This window comes from Caretta caretta, chromosome 2 (assembly GCF_965140235.1).
Source record: "Caretta caretta isolate rCarCar2 chromosome 2, rCarCar1.hap1, whole genome shotgun sequence".
NCBI lineage: Eukaryota > Metazoa > Chordata > Testudines > Cheloniidae > Caretta > Caretta caretta.
The window spans coordinates 928,341-947,791 of NC_134207.1; the positions used below are offsets into that span (position 1 = coordinate 928,341).

Sequence of the window (19,451 nt, forward strand, 5' to 3'; positions counted from 1 at the left end):
GCACACACCTGCCCTCTAGGGCTCTGCAACGATCATACACCCTTACCCCACCCCCTAGATACTTAAGAACTGCCTAGGGGAAACTGAGGCACCCCCACAATATTCAGAGGAAACATTAAGAACAGTCCCACTTCGTCACAGCTGGAAACCCCATGGAGCGGGGCGCGCTGGAGGCTGTGTGATTTGAGGTGGGTGGGGGAGGGTTCCTGGTGAGTGAGCCGAGGGGGACAGGTGGCTGGGGAGGGTTCCTGGCTGAGCGATCTGTGGGCAGGGAATGGGCCAGGGCAGGCTGGGGCGGGTTCTCCATGAGCGTGCGGAATCAGGGCAGAGCCAGATGCTGGCGGCTCAGTGACATTCCAGCCAGGACTGTACCTGAGGGCCCAGGTCGATGCACTGGGGATTTCCGCTCTCCCTGGCGGCCCTCGTGCAATGGCTGCCTTGTTTGCAGGAGCCAGTGCAGAGGCTGGGGGATTCGCAGCTGAGCATCCAGCAGCTGGCCCAGGGTTAGCATGGGGCTGTCTGGTACAGAGAGCTGGGCTTTGAAAGGGGGCATCCTTGGGAGGCTGGTGTTCTGGCCAGTGTCCCAGGGACAGCGCTGGGGCAGCAGCAGCTGCTTGTCCCAGCAGCAGCCCCTGCTACCTCTCCTCTGTGCCCAGCACAGCCAGCTCCGGCTCTGCCTCCTGGCAGCCGCTGCTCAGGGCAAGCACATTGGAAAGTTCACCAAAGCTCAGTTAATCGTGCAGCTGGAGGAGGATGACCGCTCGAAGGAACAGATTCCTGATCCCAAATGGGGCTATAGCAGGATGTGGGAGCAGCTGGAGTAGTAGCCAGGCATCCCCAAGACTCCTGTCCCCGACCTGACGGGGGTCTTCACGATCGGGTTCCCCATCCGGGGATCGGAGACGGACGGGATTGGAGATGAGTCCGAGAGAGCAAGAGGACTGTGAGAGACAGCGAGAGCCCGAGAAAGAGCTGCAGAAGCAGCAGCAGCATGAACTGGCAGTGGGGGAGCGGAGAGGCCTAGGGGACCTCCCCGGCGTGAGTGGGGATAGACCCCGGGGGGCCAGTTCCACAGGGAACCTTGAAACTAAATTGCTGCCCCTGGTTAAGGGGGGGGGGTGTGGATGCCCACCTCACTGCCTTTGAGCAGGCTGGAGATTTGAACCAGGGGGACCCTGCAGAAAAGCCCCGGTGTCTAGCTCCCTTGCTGGGTCCCAAGGCCATAGACTCCGTCAGCCAGATGGTTGGCGATGTGGACAGGCTCCCACTCCTGACCCCAACCTATATGTCTGTGTGGAGTTTCCTGGGGCCAGGCCCCTCGGACCTCCAGTGGGTGGAAGCTGATGGTCAATAGGGAGACATTCCTGGGGTGGCGAGATCCTGGGACAAAGAGAACTGTTGTCAGCCCCTGGGTGGTGCAGCCTCAGATGCTGAGGGGCTGTGTGAGCTGGGTGAGGGTCCCAGAGACGAAACCCCTCGCCCTGCCTATGGCCCAGATCCCTGTGCAGACCCAGGAGGGGTGGGGCTGGCTGGCCGTTGGGGTTCTCCAGGATACCAGCTGCGAGACCCTGTTGTGGGATGACTGTGTCCCTTTGGGACAGGATCCAGGCCCTGCTCCTGTAACTGCTGAGGTTTGAATTTGAATCCAGGGAACCAATCTCTATTCGACATTGGTGAGGCCTCATCTGGAGTACTGTGTCCAGTTTTGGGCCCCACACTACAAGAAGGATGTGGATAAATTGGAGAGAGTCCAGCGAAGGGCAACAAAAATGATTAGGGGTCTAGAACACATGAGTTATGAGGAGAGGCTGAGGGAGCTGGGATTGTTTAGCCTGCAGAAGAGAAGAATGAGGGGGGATTTGATAGCTGCTTTCAACTACCTGAAAGGGGGTTCCAAAGAGGATGGCTCTAGACTGTTCTCAATGGTAGCAGATGACAGAACGAGGAGTAATGGTCTCAAGTTGCAGTGGGGGAGGTTTAGATTAGATATTAGGAAAAACTTTTTCACTAAGAGGGTGGTGAAACACTGGAATGCGTTACCTAGGGAGGTGGTAGAATCTCCTTCCTTAGAGGTTTTTAAGGTCAGGCTTGACAAAGCCCTGGCTGGGATGATTCAACTGGGAATTGGTCCTGCTTCAAGCAGGGGGTTGGACTAGATGACCTTCTGGGATCCCTTCCAACCCTGATATTCTATGATCCTATGAATTGGTGGAGAGGGAAATGGTCAGTGAAAATGCAGATGACCTGGCTGGGAGCAGGGAGGAGCCACTAGGCTCAGGCTACCTGCCTGCCTGTATCCAGACCCCTGGGGCTCCCCGCCTCCCTTGCACACCGGAGAGGGGGCTCACGCTGGCTCTGATGCAGTGAGGAAAGCAGGGAGCTCGCTGCCTACCCCCACGGGGACAGCAAGGGCAGCACTGAGCACAGTGGGAGCTGAGACCCCAGCTGAGTGGGGGGAGACACAGGCAGGGCAGGGGATCTGTGGGGAGTGGCAAGGTGCTGGGTAAGGAAAGTCTGGATGAGCCCAGGCAGCCTTGTGAGCTGATGGCTGTGTCCAGTCAGCAGGGTGGGAAGGCGAGGAGAGTGGAAGATGAGTGTCCCTGGACCTTGCCTGTTAGCTGGGTGGAGAAGTGGGACAGTGAAGGAAACGTGCCTGTGTCTGTCAGGGGTATTGACTTGCCTATGGAGGGAGCTACCCTGGTCTCCAAGCAGTTGTCTGTGACCAGCCCTGTGTGCTGGGACCAGGGGAAAAAGACCCCAAGCTGTGTGTCTGGGAAAGGAGAAAGCGTGTCCGGCTCTTCTTTGTCTGTGGAGCAGACAGAAGGGGCCTTTCAGCCAGTGATGGTTGAGGGTCGTGCAGTTGTCTCAGAGTTTGTTCTGGATTCAGCTAAAGCCCAGGAAGGGAACGGTCCTAAATTTGCATCTGCTCGGGAGAATGGCCCTGTAACTAAGTCACATCCAGTTAGTGTCTATGCAAAATCCCAGAGCCCAGACAATTCTGGTGCTTGTACTTTGCCTGTTGCTAGTGTGTTGTTGGGAAAGGGTGTAGCAACTTTGTCTAATCAGGGTGAGATCCTAGCCAGGGCACAAGGAGAGCATGAAGGTGTGTGATTGTGTTACCTACTGAGGATGTGGAAACCTGTAGCAAGAAGGAAAAGATTCCTGAACTTGTGTGAGGCAAAGGGAAGGAGAATGCTTCTAACCTTTTATCCAGGAAGTCTGTAAGTTTGCTTGAAAGGGGCTTGTGTAGGAATCCGCCGGATGGGCCAGAGGTGATTCTGGATGTAAGAGAGACCCAGAAAGAGTCTATTATTGCTCAGGAAAGTGTTCCTGTACAGCAAGCCCTAGGTAAAGAGGGTAAGGGCAGAATTTCTCTGAAGGGTGAATTGTTGCATAGAAAAGCCCTAGGGAAAGGAATCCTCATGGAGTCTTTGCAAGCAGTTTACTGCCACTGAAGGGTGTGAAAGTGATTTAATCAAAAAGAAAAGGAGTACTTGTGGCACCTTAGAGACTAACCAATTTATTTGAGCATGAGCTTTCGTGAGCTACAGCTCACTTCATCAGATGTTTACCGTGGAAACTGCAGCAGACTTTATATACACACAGAGAATATGAAACAATACCTCCTCCCACCCCACTGTCCTGCTGGTAATAGCTTATCTAAGTGATCAACAGGTGGGCCATTTCCAGCACAAAGCCAGGTTTTCTCACCCTCCACCCCCCACACAAATTCACTCTCCTGCTGGTGCTAGCCCATCCAAAGTGACAACTCTTTACATAATCAAGTAGGGCTATTTCCTGCATAGATCAAGGTTTTCTCACATCCCCCCCACCCCCATACACACACAAACTCACTCTCCTGCTGGTAATAGCTCATCTAAACTGACCACTCTCCAAGTTTAAATCCAAGTTAAACTAGAACATCTGGGGGGGTGGGGTAGGAAAAAACAAGAGGAAACAGGCTACCTTGCATAATGACTTAGCCACTCCCAGTCTCTATTTAAGCCTAAATTAATAGTATCCAATTTGCAAATGAATTCCAATTCAGCAGTTTCTCGCTGGAGTCTGGATTTGAAGTTTTTTTGTTTTAAGATAGCGACCTTCATGTCTGTGATTGCGTGACCAGAGAGATTGAAGTGTTCTCCGACTGGTTTATGAATGTTATAATTCTTGACATCTGATTTGTGTCCATTTATTCTTTTACGTAGAGACTGTCCAGTTTGACCAATGTACATGGCAGAGGGGCATTGCTGGCACATGATGGCATATATCACATTGGTGGATGTGCAGGTGAACGAGCCTCTGATAGTGTGGCTGATGTTATTAGGCCCTGTGATGGTTTCCCCTGAATAGATATGTGGGCACAATTGGCAACGGGCTTTGTTGCAAGGATAAGTTCCTGGGTTAGTGGTTCTGTTGTGTGGTATGTGGTTGTTGGTGAGTATTTGCTTCAGGTTGCGGGGCTGTCTGTAGGCAAGGACTGGCCTGTCTCCCAAATACTGGCAAATACTGGCCCATTGCCAATTGTGCCCACATATCTATTCAGGGGACACCATCACAGGGCCTAATAACATCAGCCACACTATCAGAGGCTCGTTCACCTGCACATCCACCAATGTGATATATGCCATCATGTGCCAGCAATGCCCCTCTGCCATGTACATTGGTCAAACTGGACAGTCTCTACGTAAAAGAATAAATGGACACAAATCAGATGTCAAGAATTATAACATTCATAAACCAGTCGGAGAACACTTCAATCTCTCTGGTCACGCAATCACAGACATGAAGGTCGCTATCTTAAAACAAAAAAACTTCAAATCCAGACTCCAGCGAGAAACTGCTGAATTGGAATTCATTTGCAAATTGGATACTATTAATTTAGGCTTAAATAGAGACTGGGAGTGGCTAAGTCATTATGCAAGGTAGCCTGTTTCCTCTTGTTTTTTCCTACCCCACCCCCCCAGATGTTCTGGTTTAACTTGGATTTAAACTTGGAGAGTGGTCAGTTTAGATGAGCTATTACCAGCAGGAGAGTGAGTTTGTGTGTGTATGGGGGTGGGGGGGATGTGAGAAAACCTGGATCTATGCAGGAAATAGCCCGACTTGATTATGTAAAGAGTTGTCACTTTGGATGGGCTAGCACCAGCAGGAGAGTGAATTTGTGTGGGGGGGTGGAGGGTGAGAAAACCTGGCTTTGTGCTGGAAATGGCCCACCTGTTGATCACTTAGATAAGCTATTACCAGCAGGACAGTGGGGTGGGAGGAGGTATTGTTTCATATTCTCTGTGTGTATATAAAGTCTGCTGCAGTTTCCACGGTATACATCTGATGAAGTGAGCTGTAGCTCACGAAAGCTCATGCTCAAATAAATTGGTTAGTCTCTAAGGTGCCACAAGTACTCCTTTTCTTTTTGCGAATACAGACTAACACGGCTGTTCCTCTGAAACCTGATTTAATCAAGAAAGTTTCAGTTCCTAACAGCCAGAAATTTTCTGTTGTGAATGGATCCACGGACTTTCCTGTTGAAGGATTCAGTGTGGATAGCTTTGAGAAGGTCTCAGATAAGTGGAAGTTGTTAAGAAAGTTAAACAGTCCTATAACCAAGTGGCTGTGTTTGGCCAGCTTGTTGGGGAGACAAGGTTGTTGAGAGAGGAATGTCTCCAAGCTAGTTCTGTAAGTGAACAGTATGTGGCCCAGGTCAAGATGGGGGCTCTTAACCGAGAGAGCCCGAATTGCAGCCCTCCAGATTGGAGCGCTGGGAGAAGACCCGATCCCAGTTTGACCCCCGGGGGTTTTGGGGTGGTCAAAGGGCACAGGCTGCATAAACCTTCCCACATGCGGCCTGCGAGTGCTATCGACCACCCACAACCTTAGGGAGGGCGTGAAACTGGAAGGGCCTGGTGTAACTCCCACCAAGGAATGGGAGAGATGCTGGGGCATCCACGGGAACGTTGGTGGCTTCGAACTTCCCCAGGTCACAGGCTAAAGTGACCCTGCTCAGTTCGGTCTCAAAGGGGGGAGAGATGTGACGAAGTGGGACAGTTCTTAATGTTTCCTCTGAATAGTGTGGGGGTGCCTCAGTTTCCCCTGTGTAGTTCTTAAGTATCTAGGGGGTGGGGTAAGGGTGTATGATCATTGCAGAGCTCTAGAGGGCAGGTGTACGCAGGGGTCTGGACACAGAGAATGGCCGACACCCTGTTTCCTGGCAACTCATGGCCTGGGCCCTTCCCCCCTGCAAGGTGAGAGCTAAAGGGTTGGAGAACAAAGGACTCAGGTGCCCTCCTGTCCCGGGAAAGGGACAAAGCCCAGAGGAGGAGGGGCTGGAGAGAGTTTCAGTTTGGGGCTGGCTGGGACATGGAGTGAAGTGCAGATGTGGTTGTCTGGCTCACTGCCCCCCAAAATGGACCCAGCTGAGGGGTCCTGTTCTCTGCACCTACAAGCTCTGTGTTAGACCATGTTCCTGTCATCTAATAAACCTTCTGTTTTCCTGGCTGGCTGAGAGTCCTGTCTGACTGCAGAGCTGGGGTGCAGGACCCTCTGGCTTCCCCAGGACCCCGCCTGGGTGGACTCTCTGGGGGAAGTGCACGGAGGGGCAGAGGAGGCTGAATGCTCCGAGGTCAGACCCAGGAAGGTGGAAGCCGTGTGAGCTGTGTGTCCTGCAGACAGGCTGCTCACAGAGAGGAAAAAGAAAAGGAGTACTTGTGGCACCTTAGAGACTAACCAATTTATTTGAGCATGAGCTTTCGTGAGCTACAGCTCACTTCATCAGATGTTTACCGTGGAAACTGCAGCAGACTTTATATACACACAGAGAATATGTGTGTATATAATTCTCTGTGTGTATATAAAGTCTGCTGCAGTTTCCACGGTAAACATCTGATGAAGTGAGCTGTAGCTCCCGAAAGCTCATGCTCAAATAAATTGGTTAGTCTCTAAGGTGCCACAAGTACTCCTTTTCTTTTTGCGAATACAGACTAACACGGCTGTTACTCTGAAACCTCACAGAGAGGAGACTTCCCCAGAGTCCTGCCTGACTTCATGGGGAGCAGTTCCAGAGCATCGCGCGGGGATGCCGTGACAAGGGGTCCAGTCACTGAGCTGGGGGTCTGAATGACCTCTCCTCTGCCATCTAGCGATGAATTGCAGGAAGAGACCTCAGGAGCCCCCATGTTTTCATGGGTGCCCTACTGTAGCTAGGTGACCAGCAGCCCAAAGTGACCAGTTTGGGTTTAAGCTTCCCTTTAGCCCAGGAGCAATGCACTGTTATTCTCCTGGGTGGGTGAGTTCGGGCAGCAGAACTGTCCTGAGCGGGCCCCCGCTGGGGCTCACGCTGATTAACCGCACGCACTAAGCGGGAAGCGACGCTGAAGCGAGGGACAGACAGAGCGGTTGGGTCGGTTCCTGGCTGGTGCCGTGCCCGTGGTATACTCCCCAGTTGACAGGTAGCGCTGACCTGCCCCAGCTGAGACTCCTGGTGCTTTCTCGGCTGGCCAGAGCTGTAACTACCCACCAGACGGCCAGGGGCGCGGGGGGAGGGCTGACCCGAGACCTGGGCCGGGTGGAAAGCCAGCCCGAGGCACCGCAGTTAGACGCCGCGGCAGTGTTGGGGCCAGAGCCCGGAGCCACACCGCAGGCACCGCTCAACCACCAGCGACCTCGGGGGCAAGAGGTGACCCCCAGGACCACCCCCCTTGGATTCTGGGTGCTGCACAGGGAACGGGGAGCGGTGTGTCGAAGGGACATTTGGCTGTGGACTGTCACCCCGCAGGGTGGGAAACTGAGGCAAAAGACACTGCCTGTCATACCATGGGGCAGTCGTTTACTTAGGGTTTCCACACTTGGGAACTGTTGGTGTTTTCCCAAACTAAAGCTGGGTTCCCTCTCCCTTTGAGTAACAGTTATTCTGTTACACGCAGACCCAGCGCTGCCTCTGAGAGACGCCCGGGGCTTGGTCCCTAGGTCTCTGGCTCGGGGCTCGAGCCAGTTCTGTTCTGTAATCTTAAGAGGAACCCCCAGATATTGAACCCAGCGCTTGATGCTGCCCCTTGCCCAGCCCAGCCTGGGCAGGGTTTTATCTGAGCACTTCACGGGGTCAGTGTGTCTCAGCTCTCCTGAAATTCACCCACTTGCAGCCAGGAGTCTGCAGCCGCCCCTGGCCATCCTGCCCCCCACCCCAAGCACTTGGCCCGGCTCCCAGGCCCCTGCCTTCTGGGGAGAAATGTTTCACTCTGGGCCCTCGCACAGGCCCCCCAGCCCTGAGAGCTACCCCCGGGGGGGCAGGAGCAGGATGCTGCCTGAGCCAGGTCTCTGGGGCAGCAGCGAGGGTCCCTGCACAGGGCCCCGGTGGGCCAGGTGCTGCACTCACAGGTGACGACAGCCCCTGGCCAGAGAGCCGCGGGCTCAGCACAGGCTGAGAGGTGGGTCCAGCTGGCTGCTCCCCTCTGGAGGAGGGGAGCGGGGGGGGGGGGAATCAGGCTTCTCCCAGCCCCACGCTGTCTGCCCCACAAGGAAAGGAACCGTGTGCACAGAGGTCTGGAATTCAGGAGTGGTTGGGAGAGGCTCAGCCGCCCACTGTGAGGATCTACCCCTCTCCTGGCAGACACGGAGGAAACCTGAATGATTCCCCCCCACACAGGGAACCCAGCGATCGCCCCCCCCTCACCGTGCAGGGAACCTGGCGATCTCCACCCCTCACTGCGCGGGGAACCCGTCAATCCCTCCCCCCACCGCGCAGGGAACCCAGCAATCCCCCCCACCGCGCGGGGAACCTGGCGATCCCCCCCACGCAGGCAGTGCCGGGTTTACAGTGGTGTCACGGAGCCAGGCCCATGCTCAGAAGGGGCCCAGGCCTGCTCCACTTGCCCTGCGCCCCGAGACCCCGCTGGCTCCCCGCGCCCACCACTTGCTCCTCTCAGCTTGCCTGCCGGCCGGCCGAGCCCACCTCTCCATCCCTGTCCCCACCCCACTGCTGCTCTCTGCCCTCTGGCCGGACCCCAGGGCTCCTCCGGCTCCGGGCAGTCTCTGCTTCCCACCACCTGTGGGGCCCCGCCTGTCTCCCCAGAGCCGAGCCGCCTGGGACTGGGGAAGAAGCCTGGCCTGGAAGAAGCCACTGTGGGGGGCTTGGCTGGGCCCCTCCAGGAAAGTGGGTCCACCGGGAGCCCTGGTGGGGCAGGGCCTGGCCTGGCTGATTGCACCACTCCCGCGGGGATGGACCAATTCCCGGCCCGGGACCAGCCCGGCAGACACAGTCGCCTCCCAGCAGGGCTGGTGAGTGCGGCTGGGAGGCAGGGTGTGGGGCAGGGGGTCTCTTAGAGGCCTGGGGGGGGGGTGCTGGGCTCTGAGGGGGCAGGGAAGATGTGTGTGTTGGGGCACTAGGGAGTGGAGCTCTGTGGGGGGTGCTGGGCAGTTGTGGGCAGGGGTGGTGGTGTGCAGGGTGCTGTGCATTTGTGGAGGGGTCTGGGCGGGGTGCTGGGCAGAGTGGGTCCGGGGGGGCTCCGGCTATAGGGAATTGGTGGGCTGTTGTGGTGTTGGGTGGGGGGCTGTCTGGGGCAGCATGGGCCTGCCCCCCAAGGGGAAGGGGCAGGCTGGCAGCACAGGGCTGGGCAGGCCAGTGTGCGTCTGGCAACTGCCAGTTTGCAAATAGTGCCCTCCCACTGGGCTGGACGGAGTGGGGCTGCCCCTGCCATGCCATGGCCCATTGCCCCCACACTCCAACCCCCTGCCCCAGCGCAGAGCCCCCTCCTGCAACCTGAACCCCTCATTTCTGGCCCCACCCTGGAACCCTCCCCCCCAGCCCAGAGCCCATACCTCCACCCACACCCCAACCCCCAGCCTCAGCCTGGAGCCCCCTCCCATATTCTGAACCCCTCGGCTCCACCACCCAGCCTGGAGCCCCTCTTGCACCCCAAACCCCACCCCCCCAGCCAGAGCCCTCACCCCCTCCCACGCCCCAACCCCCTGCCCCAGCCCGGTGAAAATGAGCGAGTGAGCGAGGATGGGGAGAGCGAGCGATGAAGGGAGGGCGGTGGAGGGAGTGGGGGGCGGGGCCTCAGATAAGGGGTGGGGCATGGGCGGGGCCTCAGAGCAGGGGTGGGGCAAGGGTGTTTGGTTTTGTGCGAGTAGAAAGTTGGCAGCCCTCCCCTGCCCCTGCCCAGGAGCCCTGTTACTCTCTCGCTCCTTTCCCCTCTGACTCCCCCCTTCCGGCGCACAGTAAATGGGAAGCCCTGGCTCTCTCTGGGGAAGCTCCCTGGGGGGTGGCTCCGGCAGACCCCAGGGATATGAGCCCTACAATCCTGCGCATGCCCCATTCGTGGCAGGAACTTGCCTGGCCAGAACGTGCCTGGGTTTGCCCCGTGCAGATCACAGAGAATAGCTACGAGCGTCTCCCTGCGCGCGCCCGGCTTGGAGGCTGCAAGGGTGCAGCCGGTAGGCCCCATAGGGGGCTGGGAGCCAGGACTCCTGGGTTCTATCCTGAGCTCTGGGGGGGAGTGGGGTCTAGTAGGTAGTGCAGTGGGGCTGGGAGCCAGGACTGGTTCCGTCTGTGGTGCTGTGTGGTGCTGGGAAAGTCCCTTGTCTCTGTGCGGCAGACTCCGGGCTGTGCTACGGGGGTCCCCGGGGTGGGAATGGCCACGCTTGCGCGGGGCTGTGGGGGTTCTGGGTCTGAGGGGCGGTGCCGTCGGTTGCTGTGTAAACAGCCCTGTGCAGACACGGCTGGCTTTGGTGCACGCGGCGAGTGGCACGAGGCCATGAACGAGTCCCGGGAGCCCTAGGCCTGTCGGCAGCACGCCGTGTCACCAGCCCAGCGTGCCATCTCAGTGTGAGGCCAGCTCCCCTGTGTGGCTCGGCCTCTGCCCGACCCCAGGCAGGGATGGGACAAATGCTGGGCAGGGAGGGGGGCAGGCTTGGAATTGGTATGGGGCCTCCCTCTGCCCCATGGACTGCGGCTTGAAAGACTTGAAGCTTCCTCTGCCGGACCCAGGACCAGGCTCGACACGCACCTGGCCTGCCAGCTCTGGGCTGGGGACCACGCTGCCTCTGCACGGCGCCCGCCCCAGTCACCAGGGCTGGATGCCACGAGGGCCCTGCTGGGCCGGGGGCGCTTTGCCAGGGGCTGCTCGGGGCAGGACCAGCGACGGGCTCTTCCTGCAGGTTGGGGGCCGGGGGCTTCTGTGAGCTAACCCAGCCCCCTGCTCCTAGCCAAAGTTCTGACCGCACAGAGAGGAGGGGTCAGGCAGTGACAGTGTGAGACCTCAGAACCCAGCAGAGGGCGCTGTGGGGAGCGGGGCAACAGTATGGGTGGAGGGGGGGCTCCCAGCAGGGGGCGCTGTGGGGAGCAGGGCAGAGGGGCAGCTCCTGGTTACTCCAGCCCTGGCCTCTCCCTGCAGAGGGACCTGTCTGCAGGGATTCCCCAGCTAGTCCCGGGAGGGGGCACTGTGGGGGGTCAGGGCAGGAGCATGGGCAGGGGGGAGCTCCCAGCAGTGGGCGCTGTGGGGGTCAGGGCAGGAGTGGGGCAGGGCAGGCAGCTTCCAGTTACTCCAGCCCCGGCCTTTTCCTGCAGAGGGACCTGGCTAGTCCCGGCAGGGCACCCAGGGCGCAGCAGCGAAGGCTGGGAACGGTGCGTGGGTTCAGGCTGCGTGCCCAGTCCCAGGCGATGGGGTGGGGGAATAGGGAGGAGCTGGATGGGGGCGGATGCTTCTCAGGGCACTCGAAGGGCGTAGGCCCTGTGGAAACTTTTAATAATTGACTTTTCCTAAGACATGAGGGAATTTCCTGGCTGGGTTTCAAAGGCTGCCGGCACCTGCCACTCCCTCAGGTGCATGGCTCGGAACAGGGGTGCATGTGGGCCCGGACTCTTCCCAGGTCCAGGCCAGACGGGCCTGTTGGGGGATCTACTGTGGCGGCCAGTGCAGCACCCGCCACAGCCCTGCCCCTGTAACGCCGAGAGCACCTGGGGCTGCTGCCATGGAGAAGCGTAGAACCGTAGGACTGGCAGGGACTCGAGAGGTCGTCTAGTCCAGGCCCTGCACTCATGGCAGAACGAAGTACTATCTAGCCCATCCCGACAGGGGTCTGTCCAACCTGCTCTTAAACATCCCCAAGGACGGAGACTCCACAACCCCCCTGGGCAATTTATTCCAGAGCTCCATTGTCCAACCTAACCCTCCCTTGCTGCAATGTAAGCCCATTAATGGGAAGGGGTGGGGGGCAGGGAGCTTAGCAGAGGGGGGCTGATGCTGGATTGGGCGGGGGCAGGGGAGATGTGAGGTGGGGGGAGCTCGGAGAAGGGGGTGATGCTGGGTGGGGGAGGGGGGGGCGTGTTTCTCGTGGGCCCTGACCCCTGGCTGGCTGTGCCTGGCGATGTGTTAGTCTCAGGCTCCTGCCCTGACCTGCGGCCCCGTGGTCTGTGCAGGGTCTCACATGGATGGGGGTGTGGCAGAGTCCGGAGCAGACGGGATACCCCAGTAGGGAGGCTGCGCTGGCTGCTGTCACCATGGGAAAGGGCCCCACAGCCTGGGACAGCCCACCCCCCCCCCCCCCGCCTCCCAGCTTCACACTGTCTGTGCAACTGCTGGGGGGGAGCTCGCAGCCAGGGCTGGTCCCTGCTGCGGGGCCGGGGGGAGCTCACAGCCAGGGCTGGTCCCTGCTGGGGGGGAGCTCGCAGCCAGGGCTGGTCCCTGCTGGGGGGGCGGGGGGAGCTCACAGCCAGGGCTGGTCCCTGCTGGGGGGGAGCTCGCAGCCAGGGCTGGTCCCTGCTGAGGGGGAGCTCGCAGCCAGGGCTGGTCCCTGCTGGGGGGGAGCTCACAGCCAGGGCTGGTCCCTGCTGCGGGGCTGGGGGGAGCTCACAGCCAGGGCTGGTCCCTGCTTGGGGGGAGTTCACAGCCAGGGCTGGTCCCTGCTGCGGGGCCGGGGGGAGCTCACAGCCAGGGCTGGTCCCTGCTTGGGGGGAGCTCGCAGCCAGGGCTGGTCCCTGCTGGGGGGAGCTCGCACCCTGACACATCCACAGAGGTGTAGTAGGGAGAGAGAGCCTGGAGCCCTGGGCCTGGTGCAAGACCTGAGGCCGAACCAGAGGTTGTGACCCAAAGTCAGGCCATGGATTAAAGCAGACGCTCACAGGTTCACTGCCCAGTACATGAAGTTGGCCAATATCTAGGCACCAGATCTTTCCATAAAGCTATTCCCGTGAGTACAGACACATCCCAGTCAGGTGCAAGAGACAATGGTTTAACAGAGCAATGAACAGGAATGCAGAAATTCCCGCTGCTGACTGAGCCACTCCTTGCTGCTAAGCAGCCGTGTGTCAGTGTGCCTGTAACCACGGAGACAGGCCGCTGGGACTGTGCCCAGGGGGCAACAAACCTGGCCAGGTGCCTTTGTCACTAAACCGTGCCTGAGGTCTACCTTTATGAGTAACCGCGCGGGGTGCCGACTGAGCCGGCTGGCAAGAGTGACAGCGTCAGAGCTCCAAGCACAGGCTCGGGGCGGCGGTTACTCAGGCACCATTCCAGCCTTCAGCACTTTACCGTCGAGGTCTGCGGCACCCGCTCCCTGCACAGCGCCCGCCGACAGCGTGCACACGCGCCAGCCAGCGGGCAGCCCGCTGGCATTCTGTTTGGAGAGACATTTTTCAGTCAGCTCCACTAGAAAAATAAGTACGGGGGTCCAGGCAGAGGGGGAGCGAGCAGCAGGGGCACAGGGCACATAAGAACGGCCAGACGGGGTCAGACCAAAGGTCCGTCCAGCCCAGCGTCCTGTCTACCGACAGTGGCCAATGCCAGGTGCCCCAGAGGGAGTGAACCGAACACGTAATAATCTAATGATCTCTCTCCTGCCATCCATCTCCACCCTCTGACAAACAGAGGCTAGGGACACCATTCCTTACCCATCCTGGCCAATAGCCATTAATGGACTTAACCTCCATGAATTTATCCAGTTCTCTTTTAAACCCTGTTATAGTCCTAGCCGTCACAACCTCCTCAGGCAAGGAGTTCCACAGGTTGACTGTGCGCTGAGTGAAGAAGAACATCCTTTTATTTGTTTTAAACCTGCTGCCTACTGTTAGGATAGAGATATTCAGGCCTGTCTGTAAAGGCCCATACTCTAAGGATTTAGGTGTGTTCTTATCACTTGGCTAGTTCTAGAGGTGTAAATGAAAGAATCAAAATCACAGTCTGCCGGTGTAAGGGCCTTCTCTCCCTGTGACAGTCTGAGCCCCTGTTCTTAGGCTAAGGCCTCTGGCTAAGCAGCAGAGGTGAAAGTAAGCTGGTTCGCCCTGGTACAGCGTACTGGTAAGAGCCGGTGCGCCGTACCAGGACCGGCTTTCCGAGAGGGCAATTTAAAGCCCCGGGGTAGCAGTGGCGGGGCTGCGGCGGGGATTTAAAGGGCCCCAGAGCTCCAGCCGCTGCTACTGCCCCGGGGCCCTTTAAATCCCGGCCTGCGCCCTGCGGCCCGAGCCCTGGGGTAGCAGGAGCGGTGGGGCTCCGGCGGGGATTTAAAGGGCCGGGGCAGTAGCGGCGGCTGGAGCCCCAAGCTCTTTAAATCCCCACCTGAGCCCTGCTGCCGGAGCCCTGGGGTAGGGGTGGGGGGCTCTGGCGGGGATTTAAAAGGCCCCGGAGCTCCAGCCACCGCTACTGCCCTGGGGCCCTTTAAATCCCTGCCGGAGCCCTGCTGCCGAAGCCCTGGGGTGGTGGCGGTGGGGCTCCGGCGGGCATTTAAAGGGCCAGGGCGCTGGCGGCGGCTGGAGCCCCGGGGCCCTTTAAATCCCCGATGGAGCCCGGCTGCCGCTACCCCACGGCTCGGGCAGCAGGGCTCAGGCGGGGATTAAAGGTCTCAGGACTCTGGCAGCCGCTACCCCAGGGCTCGGGCAGCAGGGCTCAGGCGGGGATTAAAGGGCCCGGGGCTCTGGCAGCCGCTACCCCACGGCTCGGGCAGCAGGGCTCAGGCGGGGATTAAAGGGCCCAGGGCTCTGGCAGCCGCTACCCCAGGGCTCGGGCAGCAGGGCTCAAGCGGGGATTAAAGGGCCCGGGGCTCTGGCAGCCGCTACCCCACGGCTCGGGCAGCAGGGCTCAGGCGCGGATTAAAGGGCTCGGGGCTCTGACAGCTGCTACCCCAGGGCTCGGGCAGCAGGGCTCAGGCGGGGATTAAAGGGCTCGGGGCTCTGGCAGCTGCTACCCCAGGGCTCGGGCAGCAGGGCTCAGGCGGGGATTAAAGGGCTCAGGGCTCTGGCAGCCGCTACCCCAGGGCTCGGGCAGCAGGGCTCAAGCGGGGATTAAAGGGCCCGGGGCTCTGGCAGCCGCTACCCCACGGCTCGGGCAGCAGGGCTCAAGCGGGGATTAAAGGGCCCGGGGCTCTGGCAGCCGCCACCCCAGCAGAGCCTCAGGCCCTTTAAAGCTCTGCCAGAGCTTTGGGGTAGCGGTGGTAAGTGGGTGGGGGAATAAGCCCCCTAACACCAATTCATTTCACTTGGTGGCCCCTAGTTCTTATATTATGGGAACCAGTAAATGACTTTTCCTTATTCGCTTTCTCCGCACCACTCATGGTTTTATAGACCTCTTTCATATCCCCCCTTCGTCTCCTCTTTTCCAAGCTGAAAAGTCCTATCCTCTTTAATCTCTCCTCCTATAGGACCCGTTCCAACCCCCTCATCATTTTAGTTGCCCTTCTCTGAACCTTTTCTAATGCCAGTCTACCTTTTTGAGATGAGGGGACCACATCTGTACGCAGTATTCAAGATGTGGGCGTACCATGGATTTATATAAGGGCAATAAGATATTCTCCGTCTTATTCTCTATCCCCTTTTTAATGATTCCTAACATCCCGTTTGCTTTTTTGACTGCTGCTGCACACTGCGTGGACATCTTCAGAGAACTACCCACGATGACTCCAAGATCTTTCTCCTGATTAGTTGTCGCTAAATTAGCCCCCATCATATAGTATGTATAGCTGGGGTTATTTTTTCCAATGTGCATTACTTTACATTTATCCACATTAAATTTCATTTGCCATTTGTTGCCCAATCACTTAGTTTTGTGAGATCTTTTTGAAGTTCTTCACAGTCTGTTTTGGTCTTAACTATCTTGAGCAGTTTAGTAGCATCTGCAAACTTTGCCACCTCATGGGGGAGCGAGCAGCAGGCACATAGGGCGGAGGGGGAGCGAGCAGCAGGGGCACCGGAGAGCGAGCAGCGGGGGCACCGGAGAGCGAGCAGCAGGGGCACGGGAGGCGGGTGAGCAGCAGGCGCATGGGGCAGGAGGGAATGAGCAGCAGGGGCAGAGGGAAGTGGGGAGCAGGGGCACGGGGGAGCGAGCAGCAGGCGCACGGGGCGGGAGGGAGCGAGCATCAGGGGCACAGGGAAGGGGGGAGCAGGGGCACGGGGGAGCGAGCAGCAGGCGCACGGGGCGGGAGGGAGTGAGCAGCAGGCGCACAGGGCAGGAGGGAGCGAGCAGCAGGGGCACAGGGAAGGGGGAAGCAGGGGCACGGGACAGGGGGGAGCGAGCAGCAGGCGCATGGGGGAGCGAGCAGCAGGCGCACGGGGCGGGAGGGAGTGAGCAGCAGGGGCACAGGGAAGGGGGGAGCAGGGGCACGGTGGAGCAAGCAGCAGGCGCACGGGGCACAGTGGAGCAAGCAGCCGGGGCACCGGAGAGCGAGCAGCAGGGGCACGGGGGAGCGAGCAGCAGGCGCACAGGGGAGCGAGCAGTAGGAGCACAGGGGAGCGAGCAGTAGGAGCACAGGGAAGTGGGGAGCAGGGGCACAGGGGAGCGAGCAGTAGGAGCACAGGGAAGTGGGGAGCAGGGGCACAGGGAAGTGGGGAGCAGGGGCACAGGGGAGCGAGCAGCAGGCGCACGGGGGAGCGAGCAGTAGGAGCACAGGGAAGTGGGGAGCAGGGGCACAGGGGAGTGAGCAGCAGGCGCACGGGGCAGTCAGTAGGAGCAGTATGTGGCCCCAGGTCTGTTGGCAGGAGCAGCCGGTGACAAAGTTCGCTGCTAAGGGAACAGCAGCAGGCCTGTGACCCCGTCAGTGGGAGAGGAGCAGCCTGGGCACAGGAGTTACACGTTCAGCCAGCCGTGCTAAGCAGATGGGCCTGTTCCCTATGGGGAAATGCAAAGCACCTGCCTGACCTCCCAAGAGCATGGGGGACCCTGGGACCTCATGGACACGCACGTCTCTAGCCTCTCCACTGTCCCCTGGAGCCTGCCCTCCGGCTCTGAGCCCCGGCTCCCTGGATCGGACCCTGCCTGTGGGTCTGAGCCTCAGCTGCCCCGGTCCGGACCCTGCCTGTGGGTCTGAGCCTCAGCTGCCCCGGTCCGGACCCTGCCTGTGGGTCTGAGCCCCACTGCCCAGACGTCCGTTGTTTTACAGGGTTTTGCTGAGCATTTCGTACAGCCATGGCTAGACCGCCTCCCTCTGCCCCAGGCCTGAGGCCTCCCCCGGGTTGCGGGTCCGGTGAGAGGTGTTGGAGCAGGGTGAAATGACGGGGCTGCCAGCGATAGCAGGGCGGGACGTGAGGACCCCCCAGGGCCCTTCCAGACCCATGGCCTAGGAGTGTCCACCTCAGGCCCCTTTGGGGTCAGATCCCAGCACTGCCCCAGCTGGTTCCTCCTGAGCATTTGGCCCAGCAGGAGCCAGCCCCAGGCGTCTGTGGCTCCCCGGTGCAGCCCTGCCAGAGGCAGCAGCCAGGCTCCGACTGCGGGGCTGCAGCTGCCCAGGGAGCCTGGTGCCCTCCTCCCCCGGCCCGGCTCTGTCCTACCTGCGGGGCTGGGCTGGGCCTCTGAGACGCTGGCAGGTGCTCTCCGTCCTGCCGCTGCGCCGGGCTGAGCCCTGGGCCGGGAGCCGGCGTTAAACCCTTGCCTTCCCCGCCCCTGGGGATGACACACCGGCCCAGCCCCATTGCTAGCGAGGCACACAGCTTCCCCTGCTCCCCCGCCCCCCAGCCAGCCCAGCCCTGGGGCCTCCTGCTGCCGGCACCAAACGCCCCTCTGCACCTGGCACTCCTGGGCTGCTTCCCCCGGCCCCAAGCCCGGCGTCTCTGCAGCCTCGGCGATCTCCCCACCTCCCCGGGGGCAGTCCCCAGCTCGGCCCCAGCTGCCCCGCGGGGCATCTCCGGGGACGAGTGAGGGGCACACGTGGATGGGGTCTGCTGGCCGCCCAGCCCTGGGGAGCGCACCGCCGGGGGTGCTCAGCGCAGCTTAAACACTTCCCTGGTGACCCAGCCAAACCCAAGGGCCCCTCTCGCGGGCCAGGGACCAGCAGCAGCTGACCCAGGTGGCCCCCCGCTCCCCGCCGGGCTGGCCTGAGAGCGCTTCCCTGTGGCGAGCAGGCCTCAGTGCCCCCTGTGAACCCAGCCAGGGGCGCAGCCTCGCTCGGTCCGGTCACATCGCCCCTCTGCCCCTGCCTCGGTGGGTGCCGCACGCCCTTCCGGTGGACAGCCGCTGGCCCACCCAGCTTCCCAGCAAAGCACAGCGCCAAGGGGGTGTGCAGCGGGCACGGGGGGGGGGGGGGAAGAGGGCAGGGGGCGTGGGGGAGGGAGGAGGGCCGGGGTGTGGGGGAGGGAGGTGTGTAGGGGGCGTGGGGGAGGGAGGAGGGCAGGGCATGCGGGGGAGGGAGGTGTGTAGGGGGCGTGGGGGAGGGAGGAGGGCAGGGCATGCGGGGGAGGTAAGGGTGTAGGGGGCATGGGTGGGGAGATGAACAGGGGTGTGGGGGAGGGAGGTGTGTAGGGGGCGTGGGGGAGGGAGGAGGGCCGGGGTGTGGGGGAGGGAGGTGTGTAGGGGGCGTGGGGGAGGGAGGAGGGCAGGGCATGTGGGGGAGGTAAGGGTGTAGGGGGCATGGGTGGGGAGATGAACAGGGGCGTGGGGGAGGGAGGTGTGTAGGGGGCGTGGGGGGGAGATGCACAGGGGCGTGGGGGAGGGAGGTGTGTAGGGGGTGTGGGGGAGGGAGGAGGGCAGGGCATGTGGGGGAGGGAGGTGTGTAGGGGGCGTAGGGGAGGGAGGAGGGCAGGGCATGTGGGGGAGGGAGGTGTGTAGGGGGCATGGGGGAGGGAGGAGGGCAGGGCATGCGGGGGAGGGAGGTGTGTAGGGGGTGTGGGGGAGGGAGGAGGGCAGGGGCGTGGGGGAGGGAGGTGTGTAGGGGGCGTGGGGGAGGGAGGAGGGCAGGGCATGCGGGGGAGGGAGGTGTGTAGGGGGCGTGGGAGGGGAGATGCACAGGGGCGTAGGGGAGTGAGGTGTGTAGGGGGTGTGGGGGAAGGAGGAGGGCAGGGCATGCGGGGGAGGGAGGTGTGTAGGGGGCGTGGGGGAGGGAGGAGGGCAGGGCATGCGGGGGAGGGAGGTGTGTAGGGGGCGTGGGGGAGGGAGGATGGCAGGAGGTGGGCGAGGGGGGAGGGCAGGGCATGTGGGGGAGGGAGGAGGGCAGAGGGTGTTGTCGGTAGCTACCAGTGCGGTGCTCTGCCCGTGTTCGGT

At 60.5% G+C, this 19,451-nt stretch overlaps 1 protein-coding gene across 1 annotated transcript in view; it reads right to left on the reverse strand.

The window, feature by feature from the left end:
• Positions 1–17,807, reverse strand: part of EPPK1 (epiplakin 1) — a 39,216-nt gene extending 21,409 nt beyond the window's left edge. Inside the window, exon 1 of the mRNA XM_048837264.2 lies at positions 17,747–17,807. The gene's annotated coding sequence lies outside the window, so the exon portion shown is untranslated. The remainder of the gene's footprint in view (positions 1–17,746) is intronic.
• Positions 17,808–19,451: the final 1,644 nt, after the last annotated feature.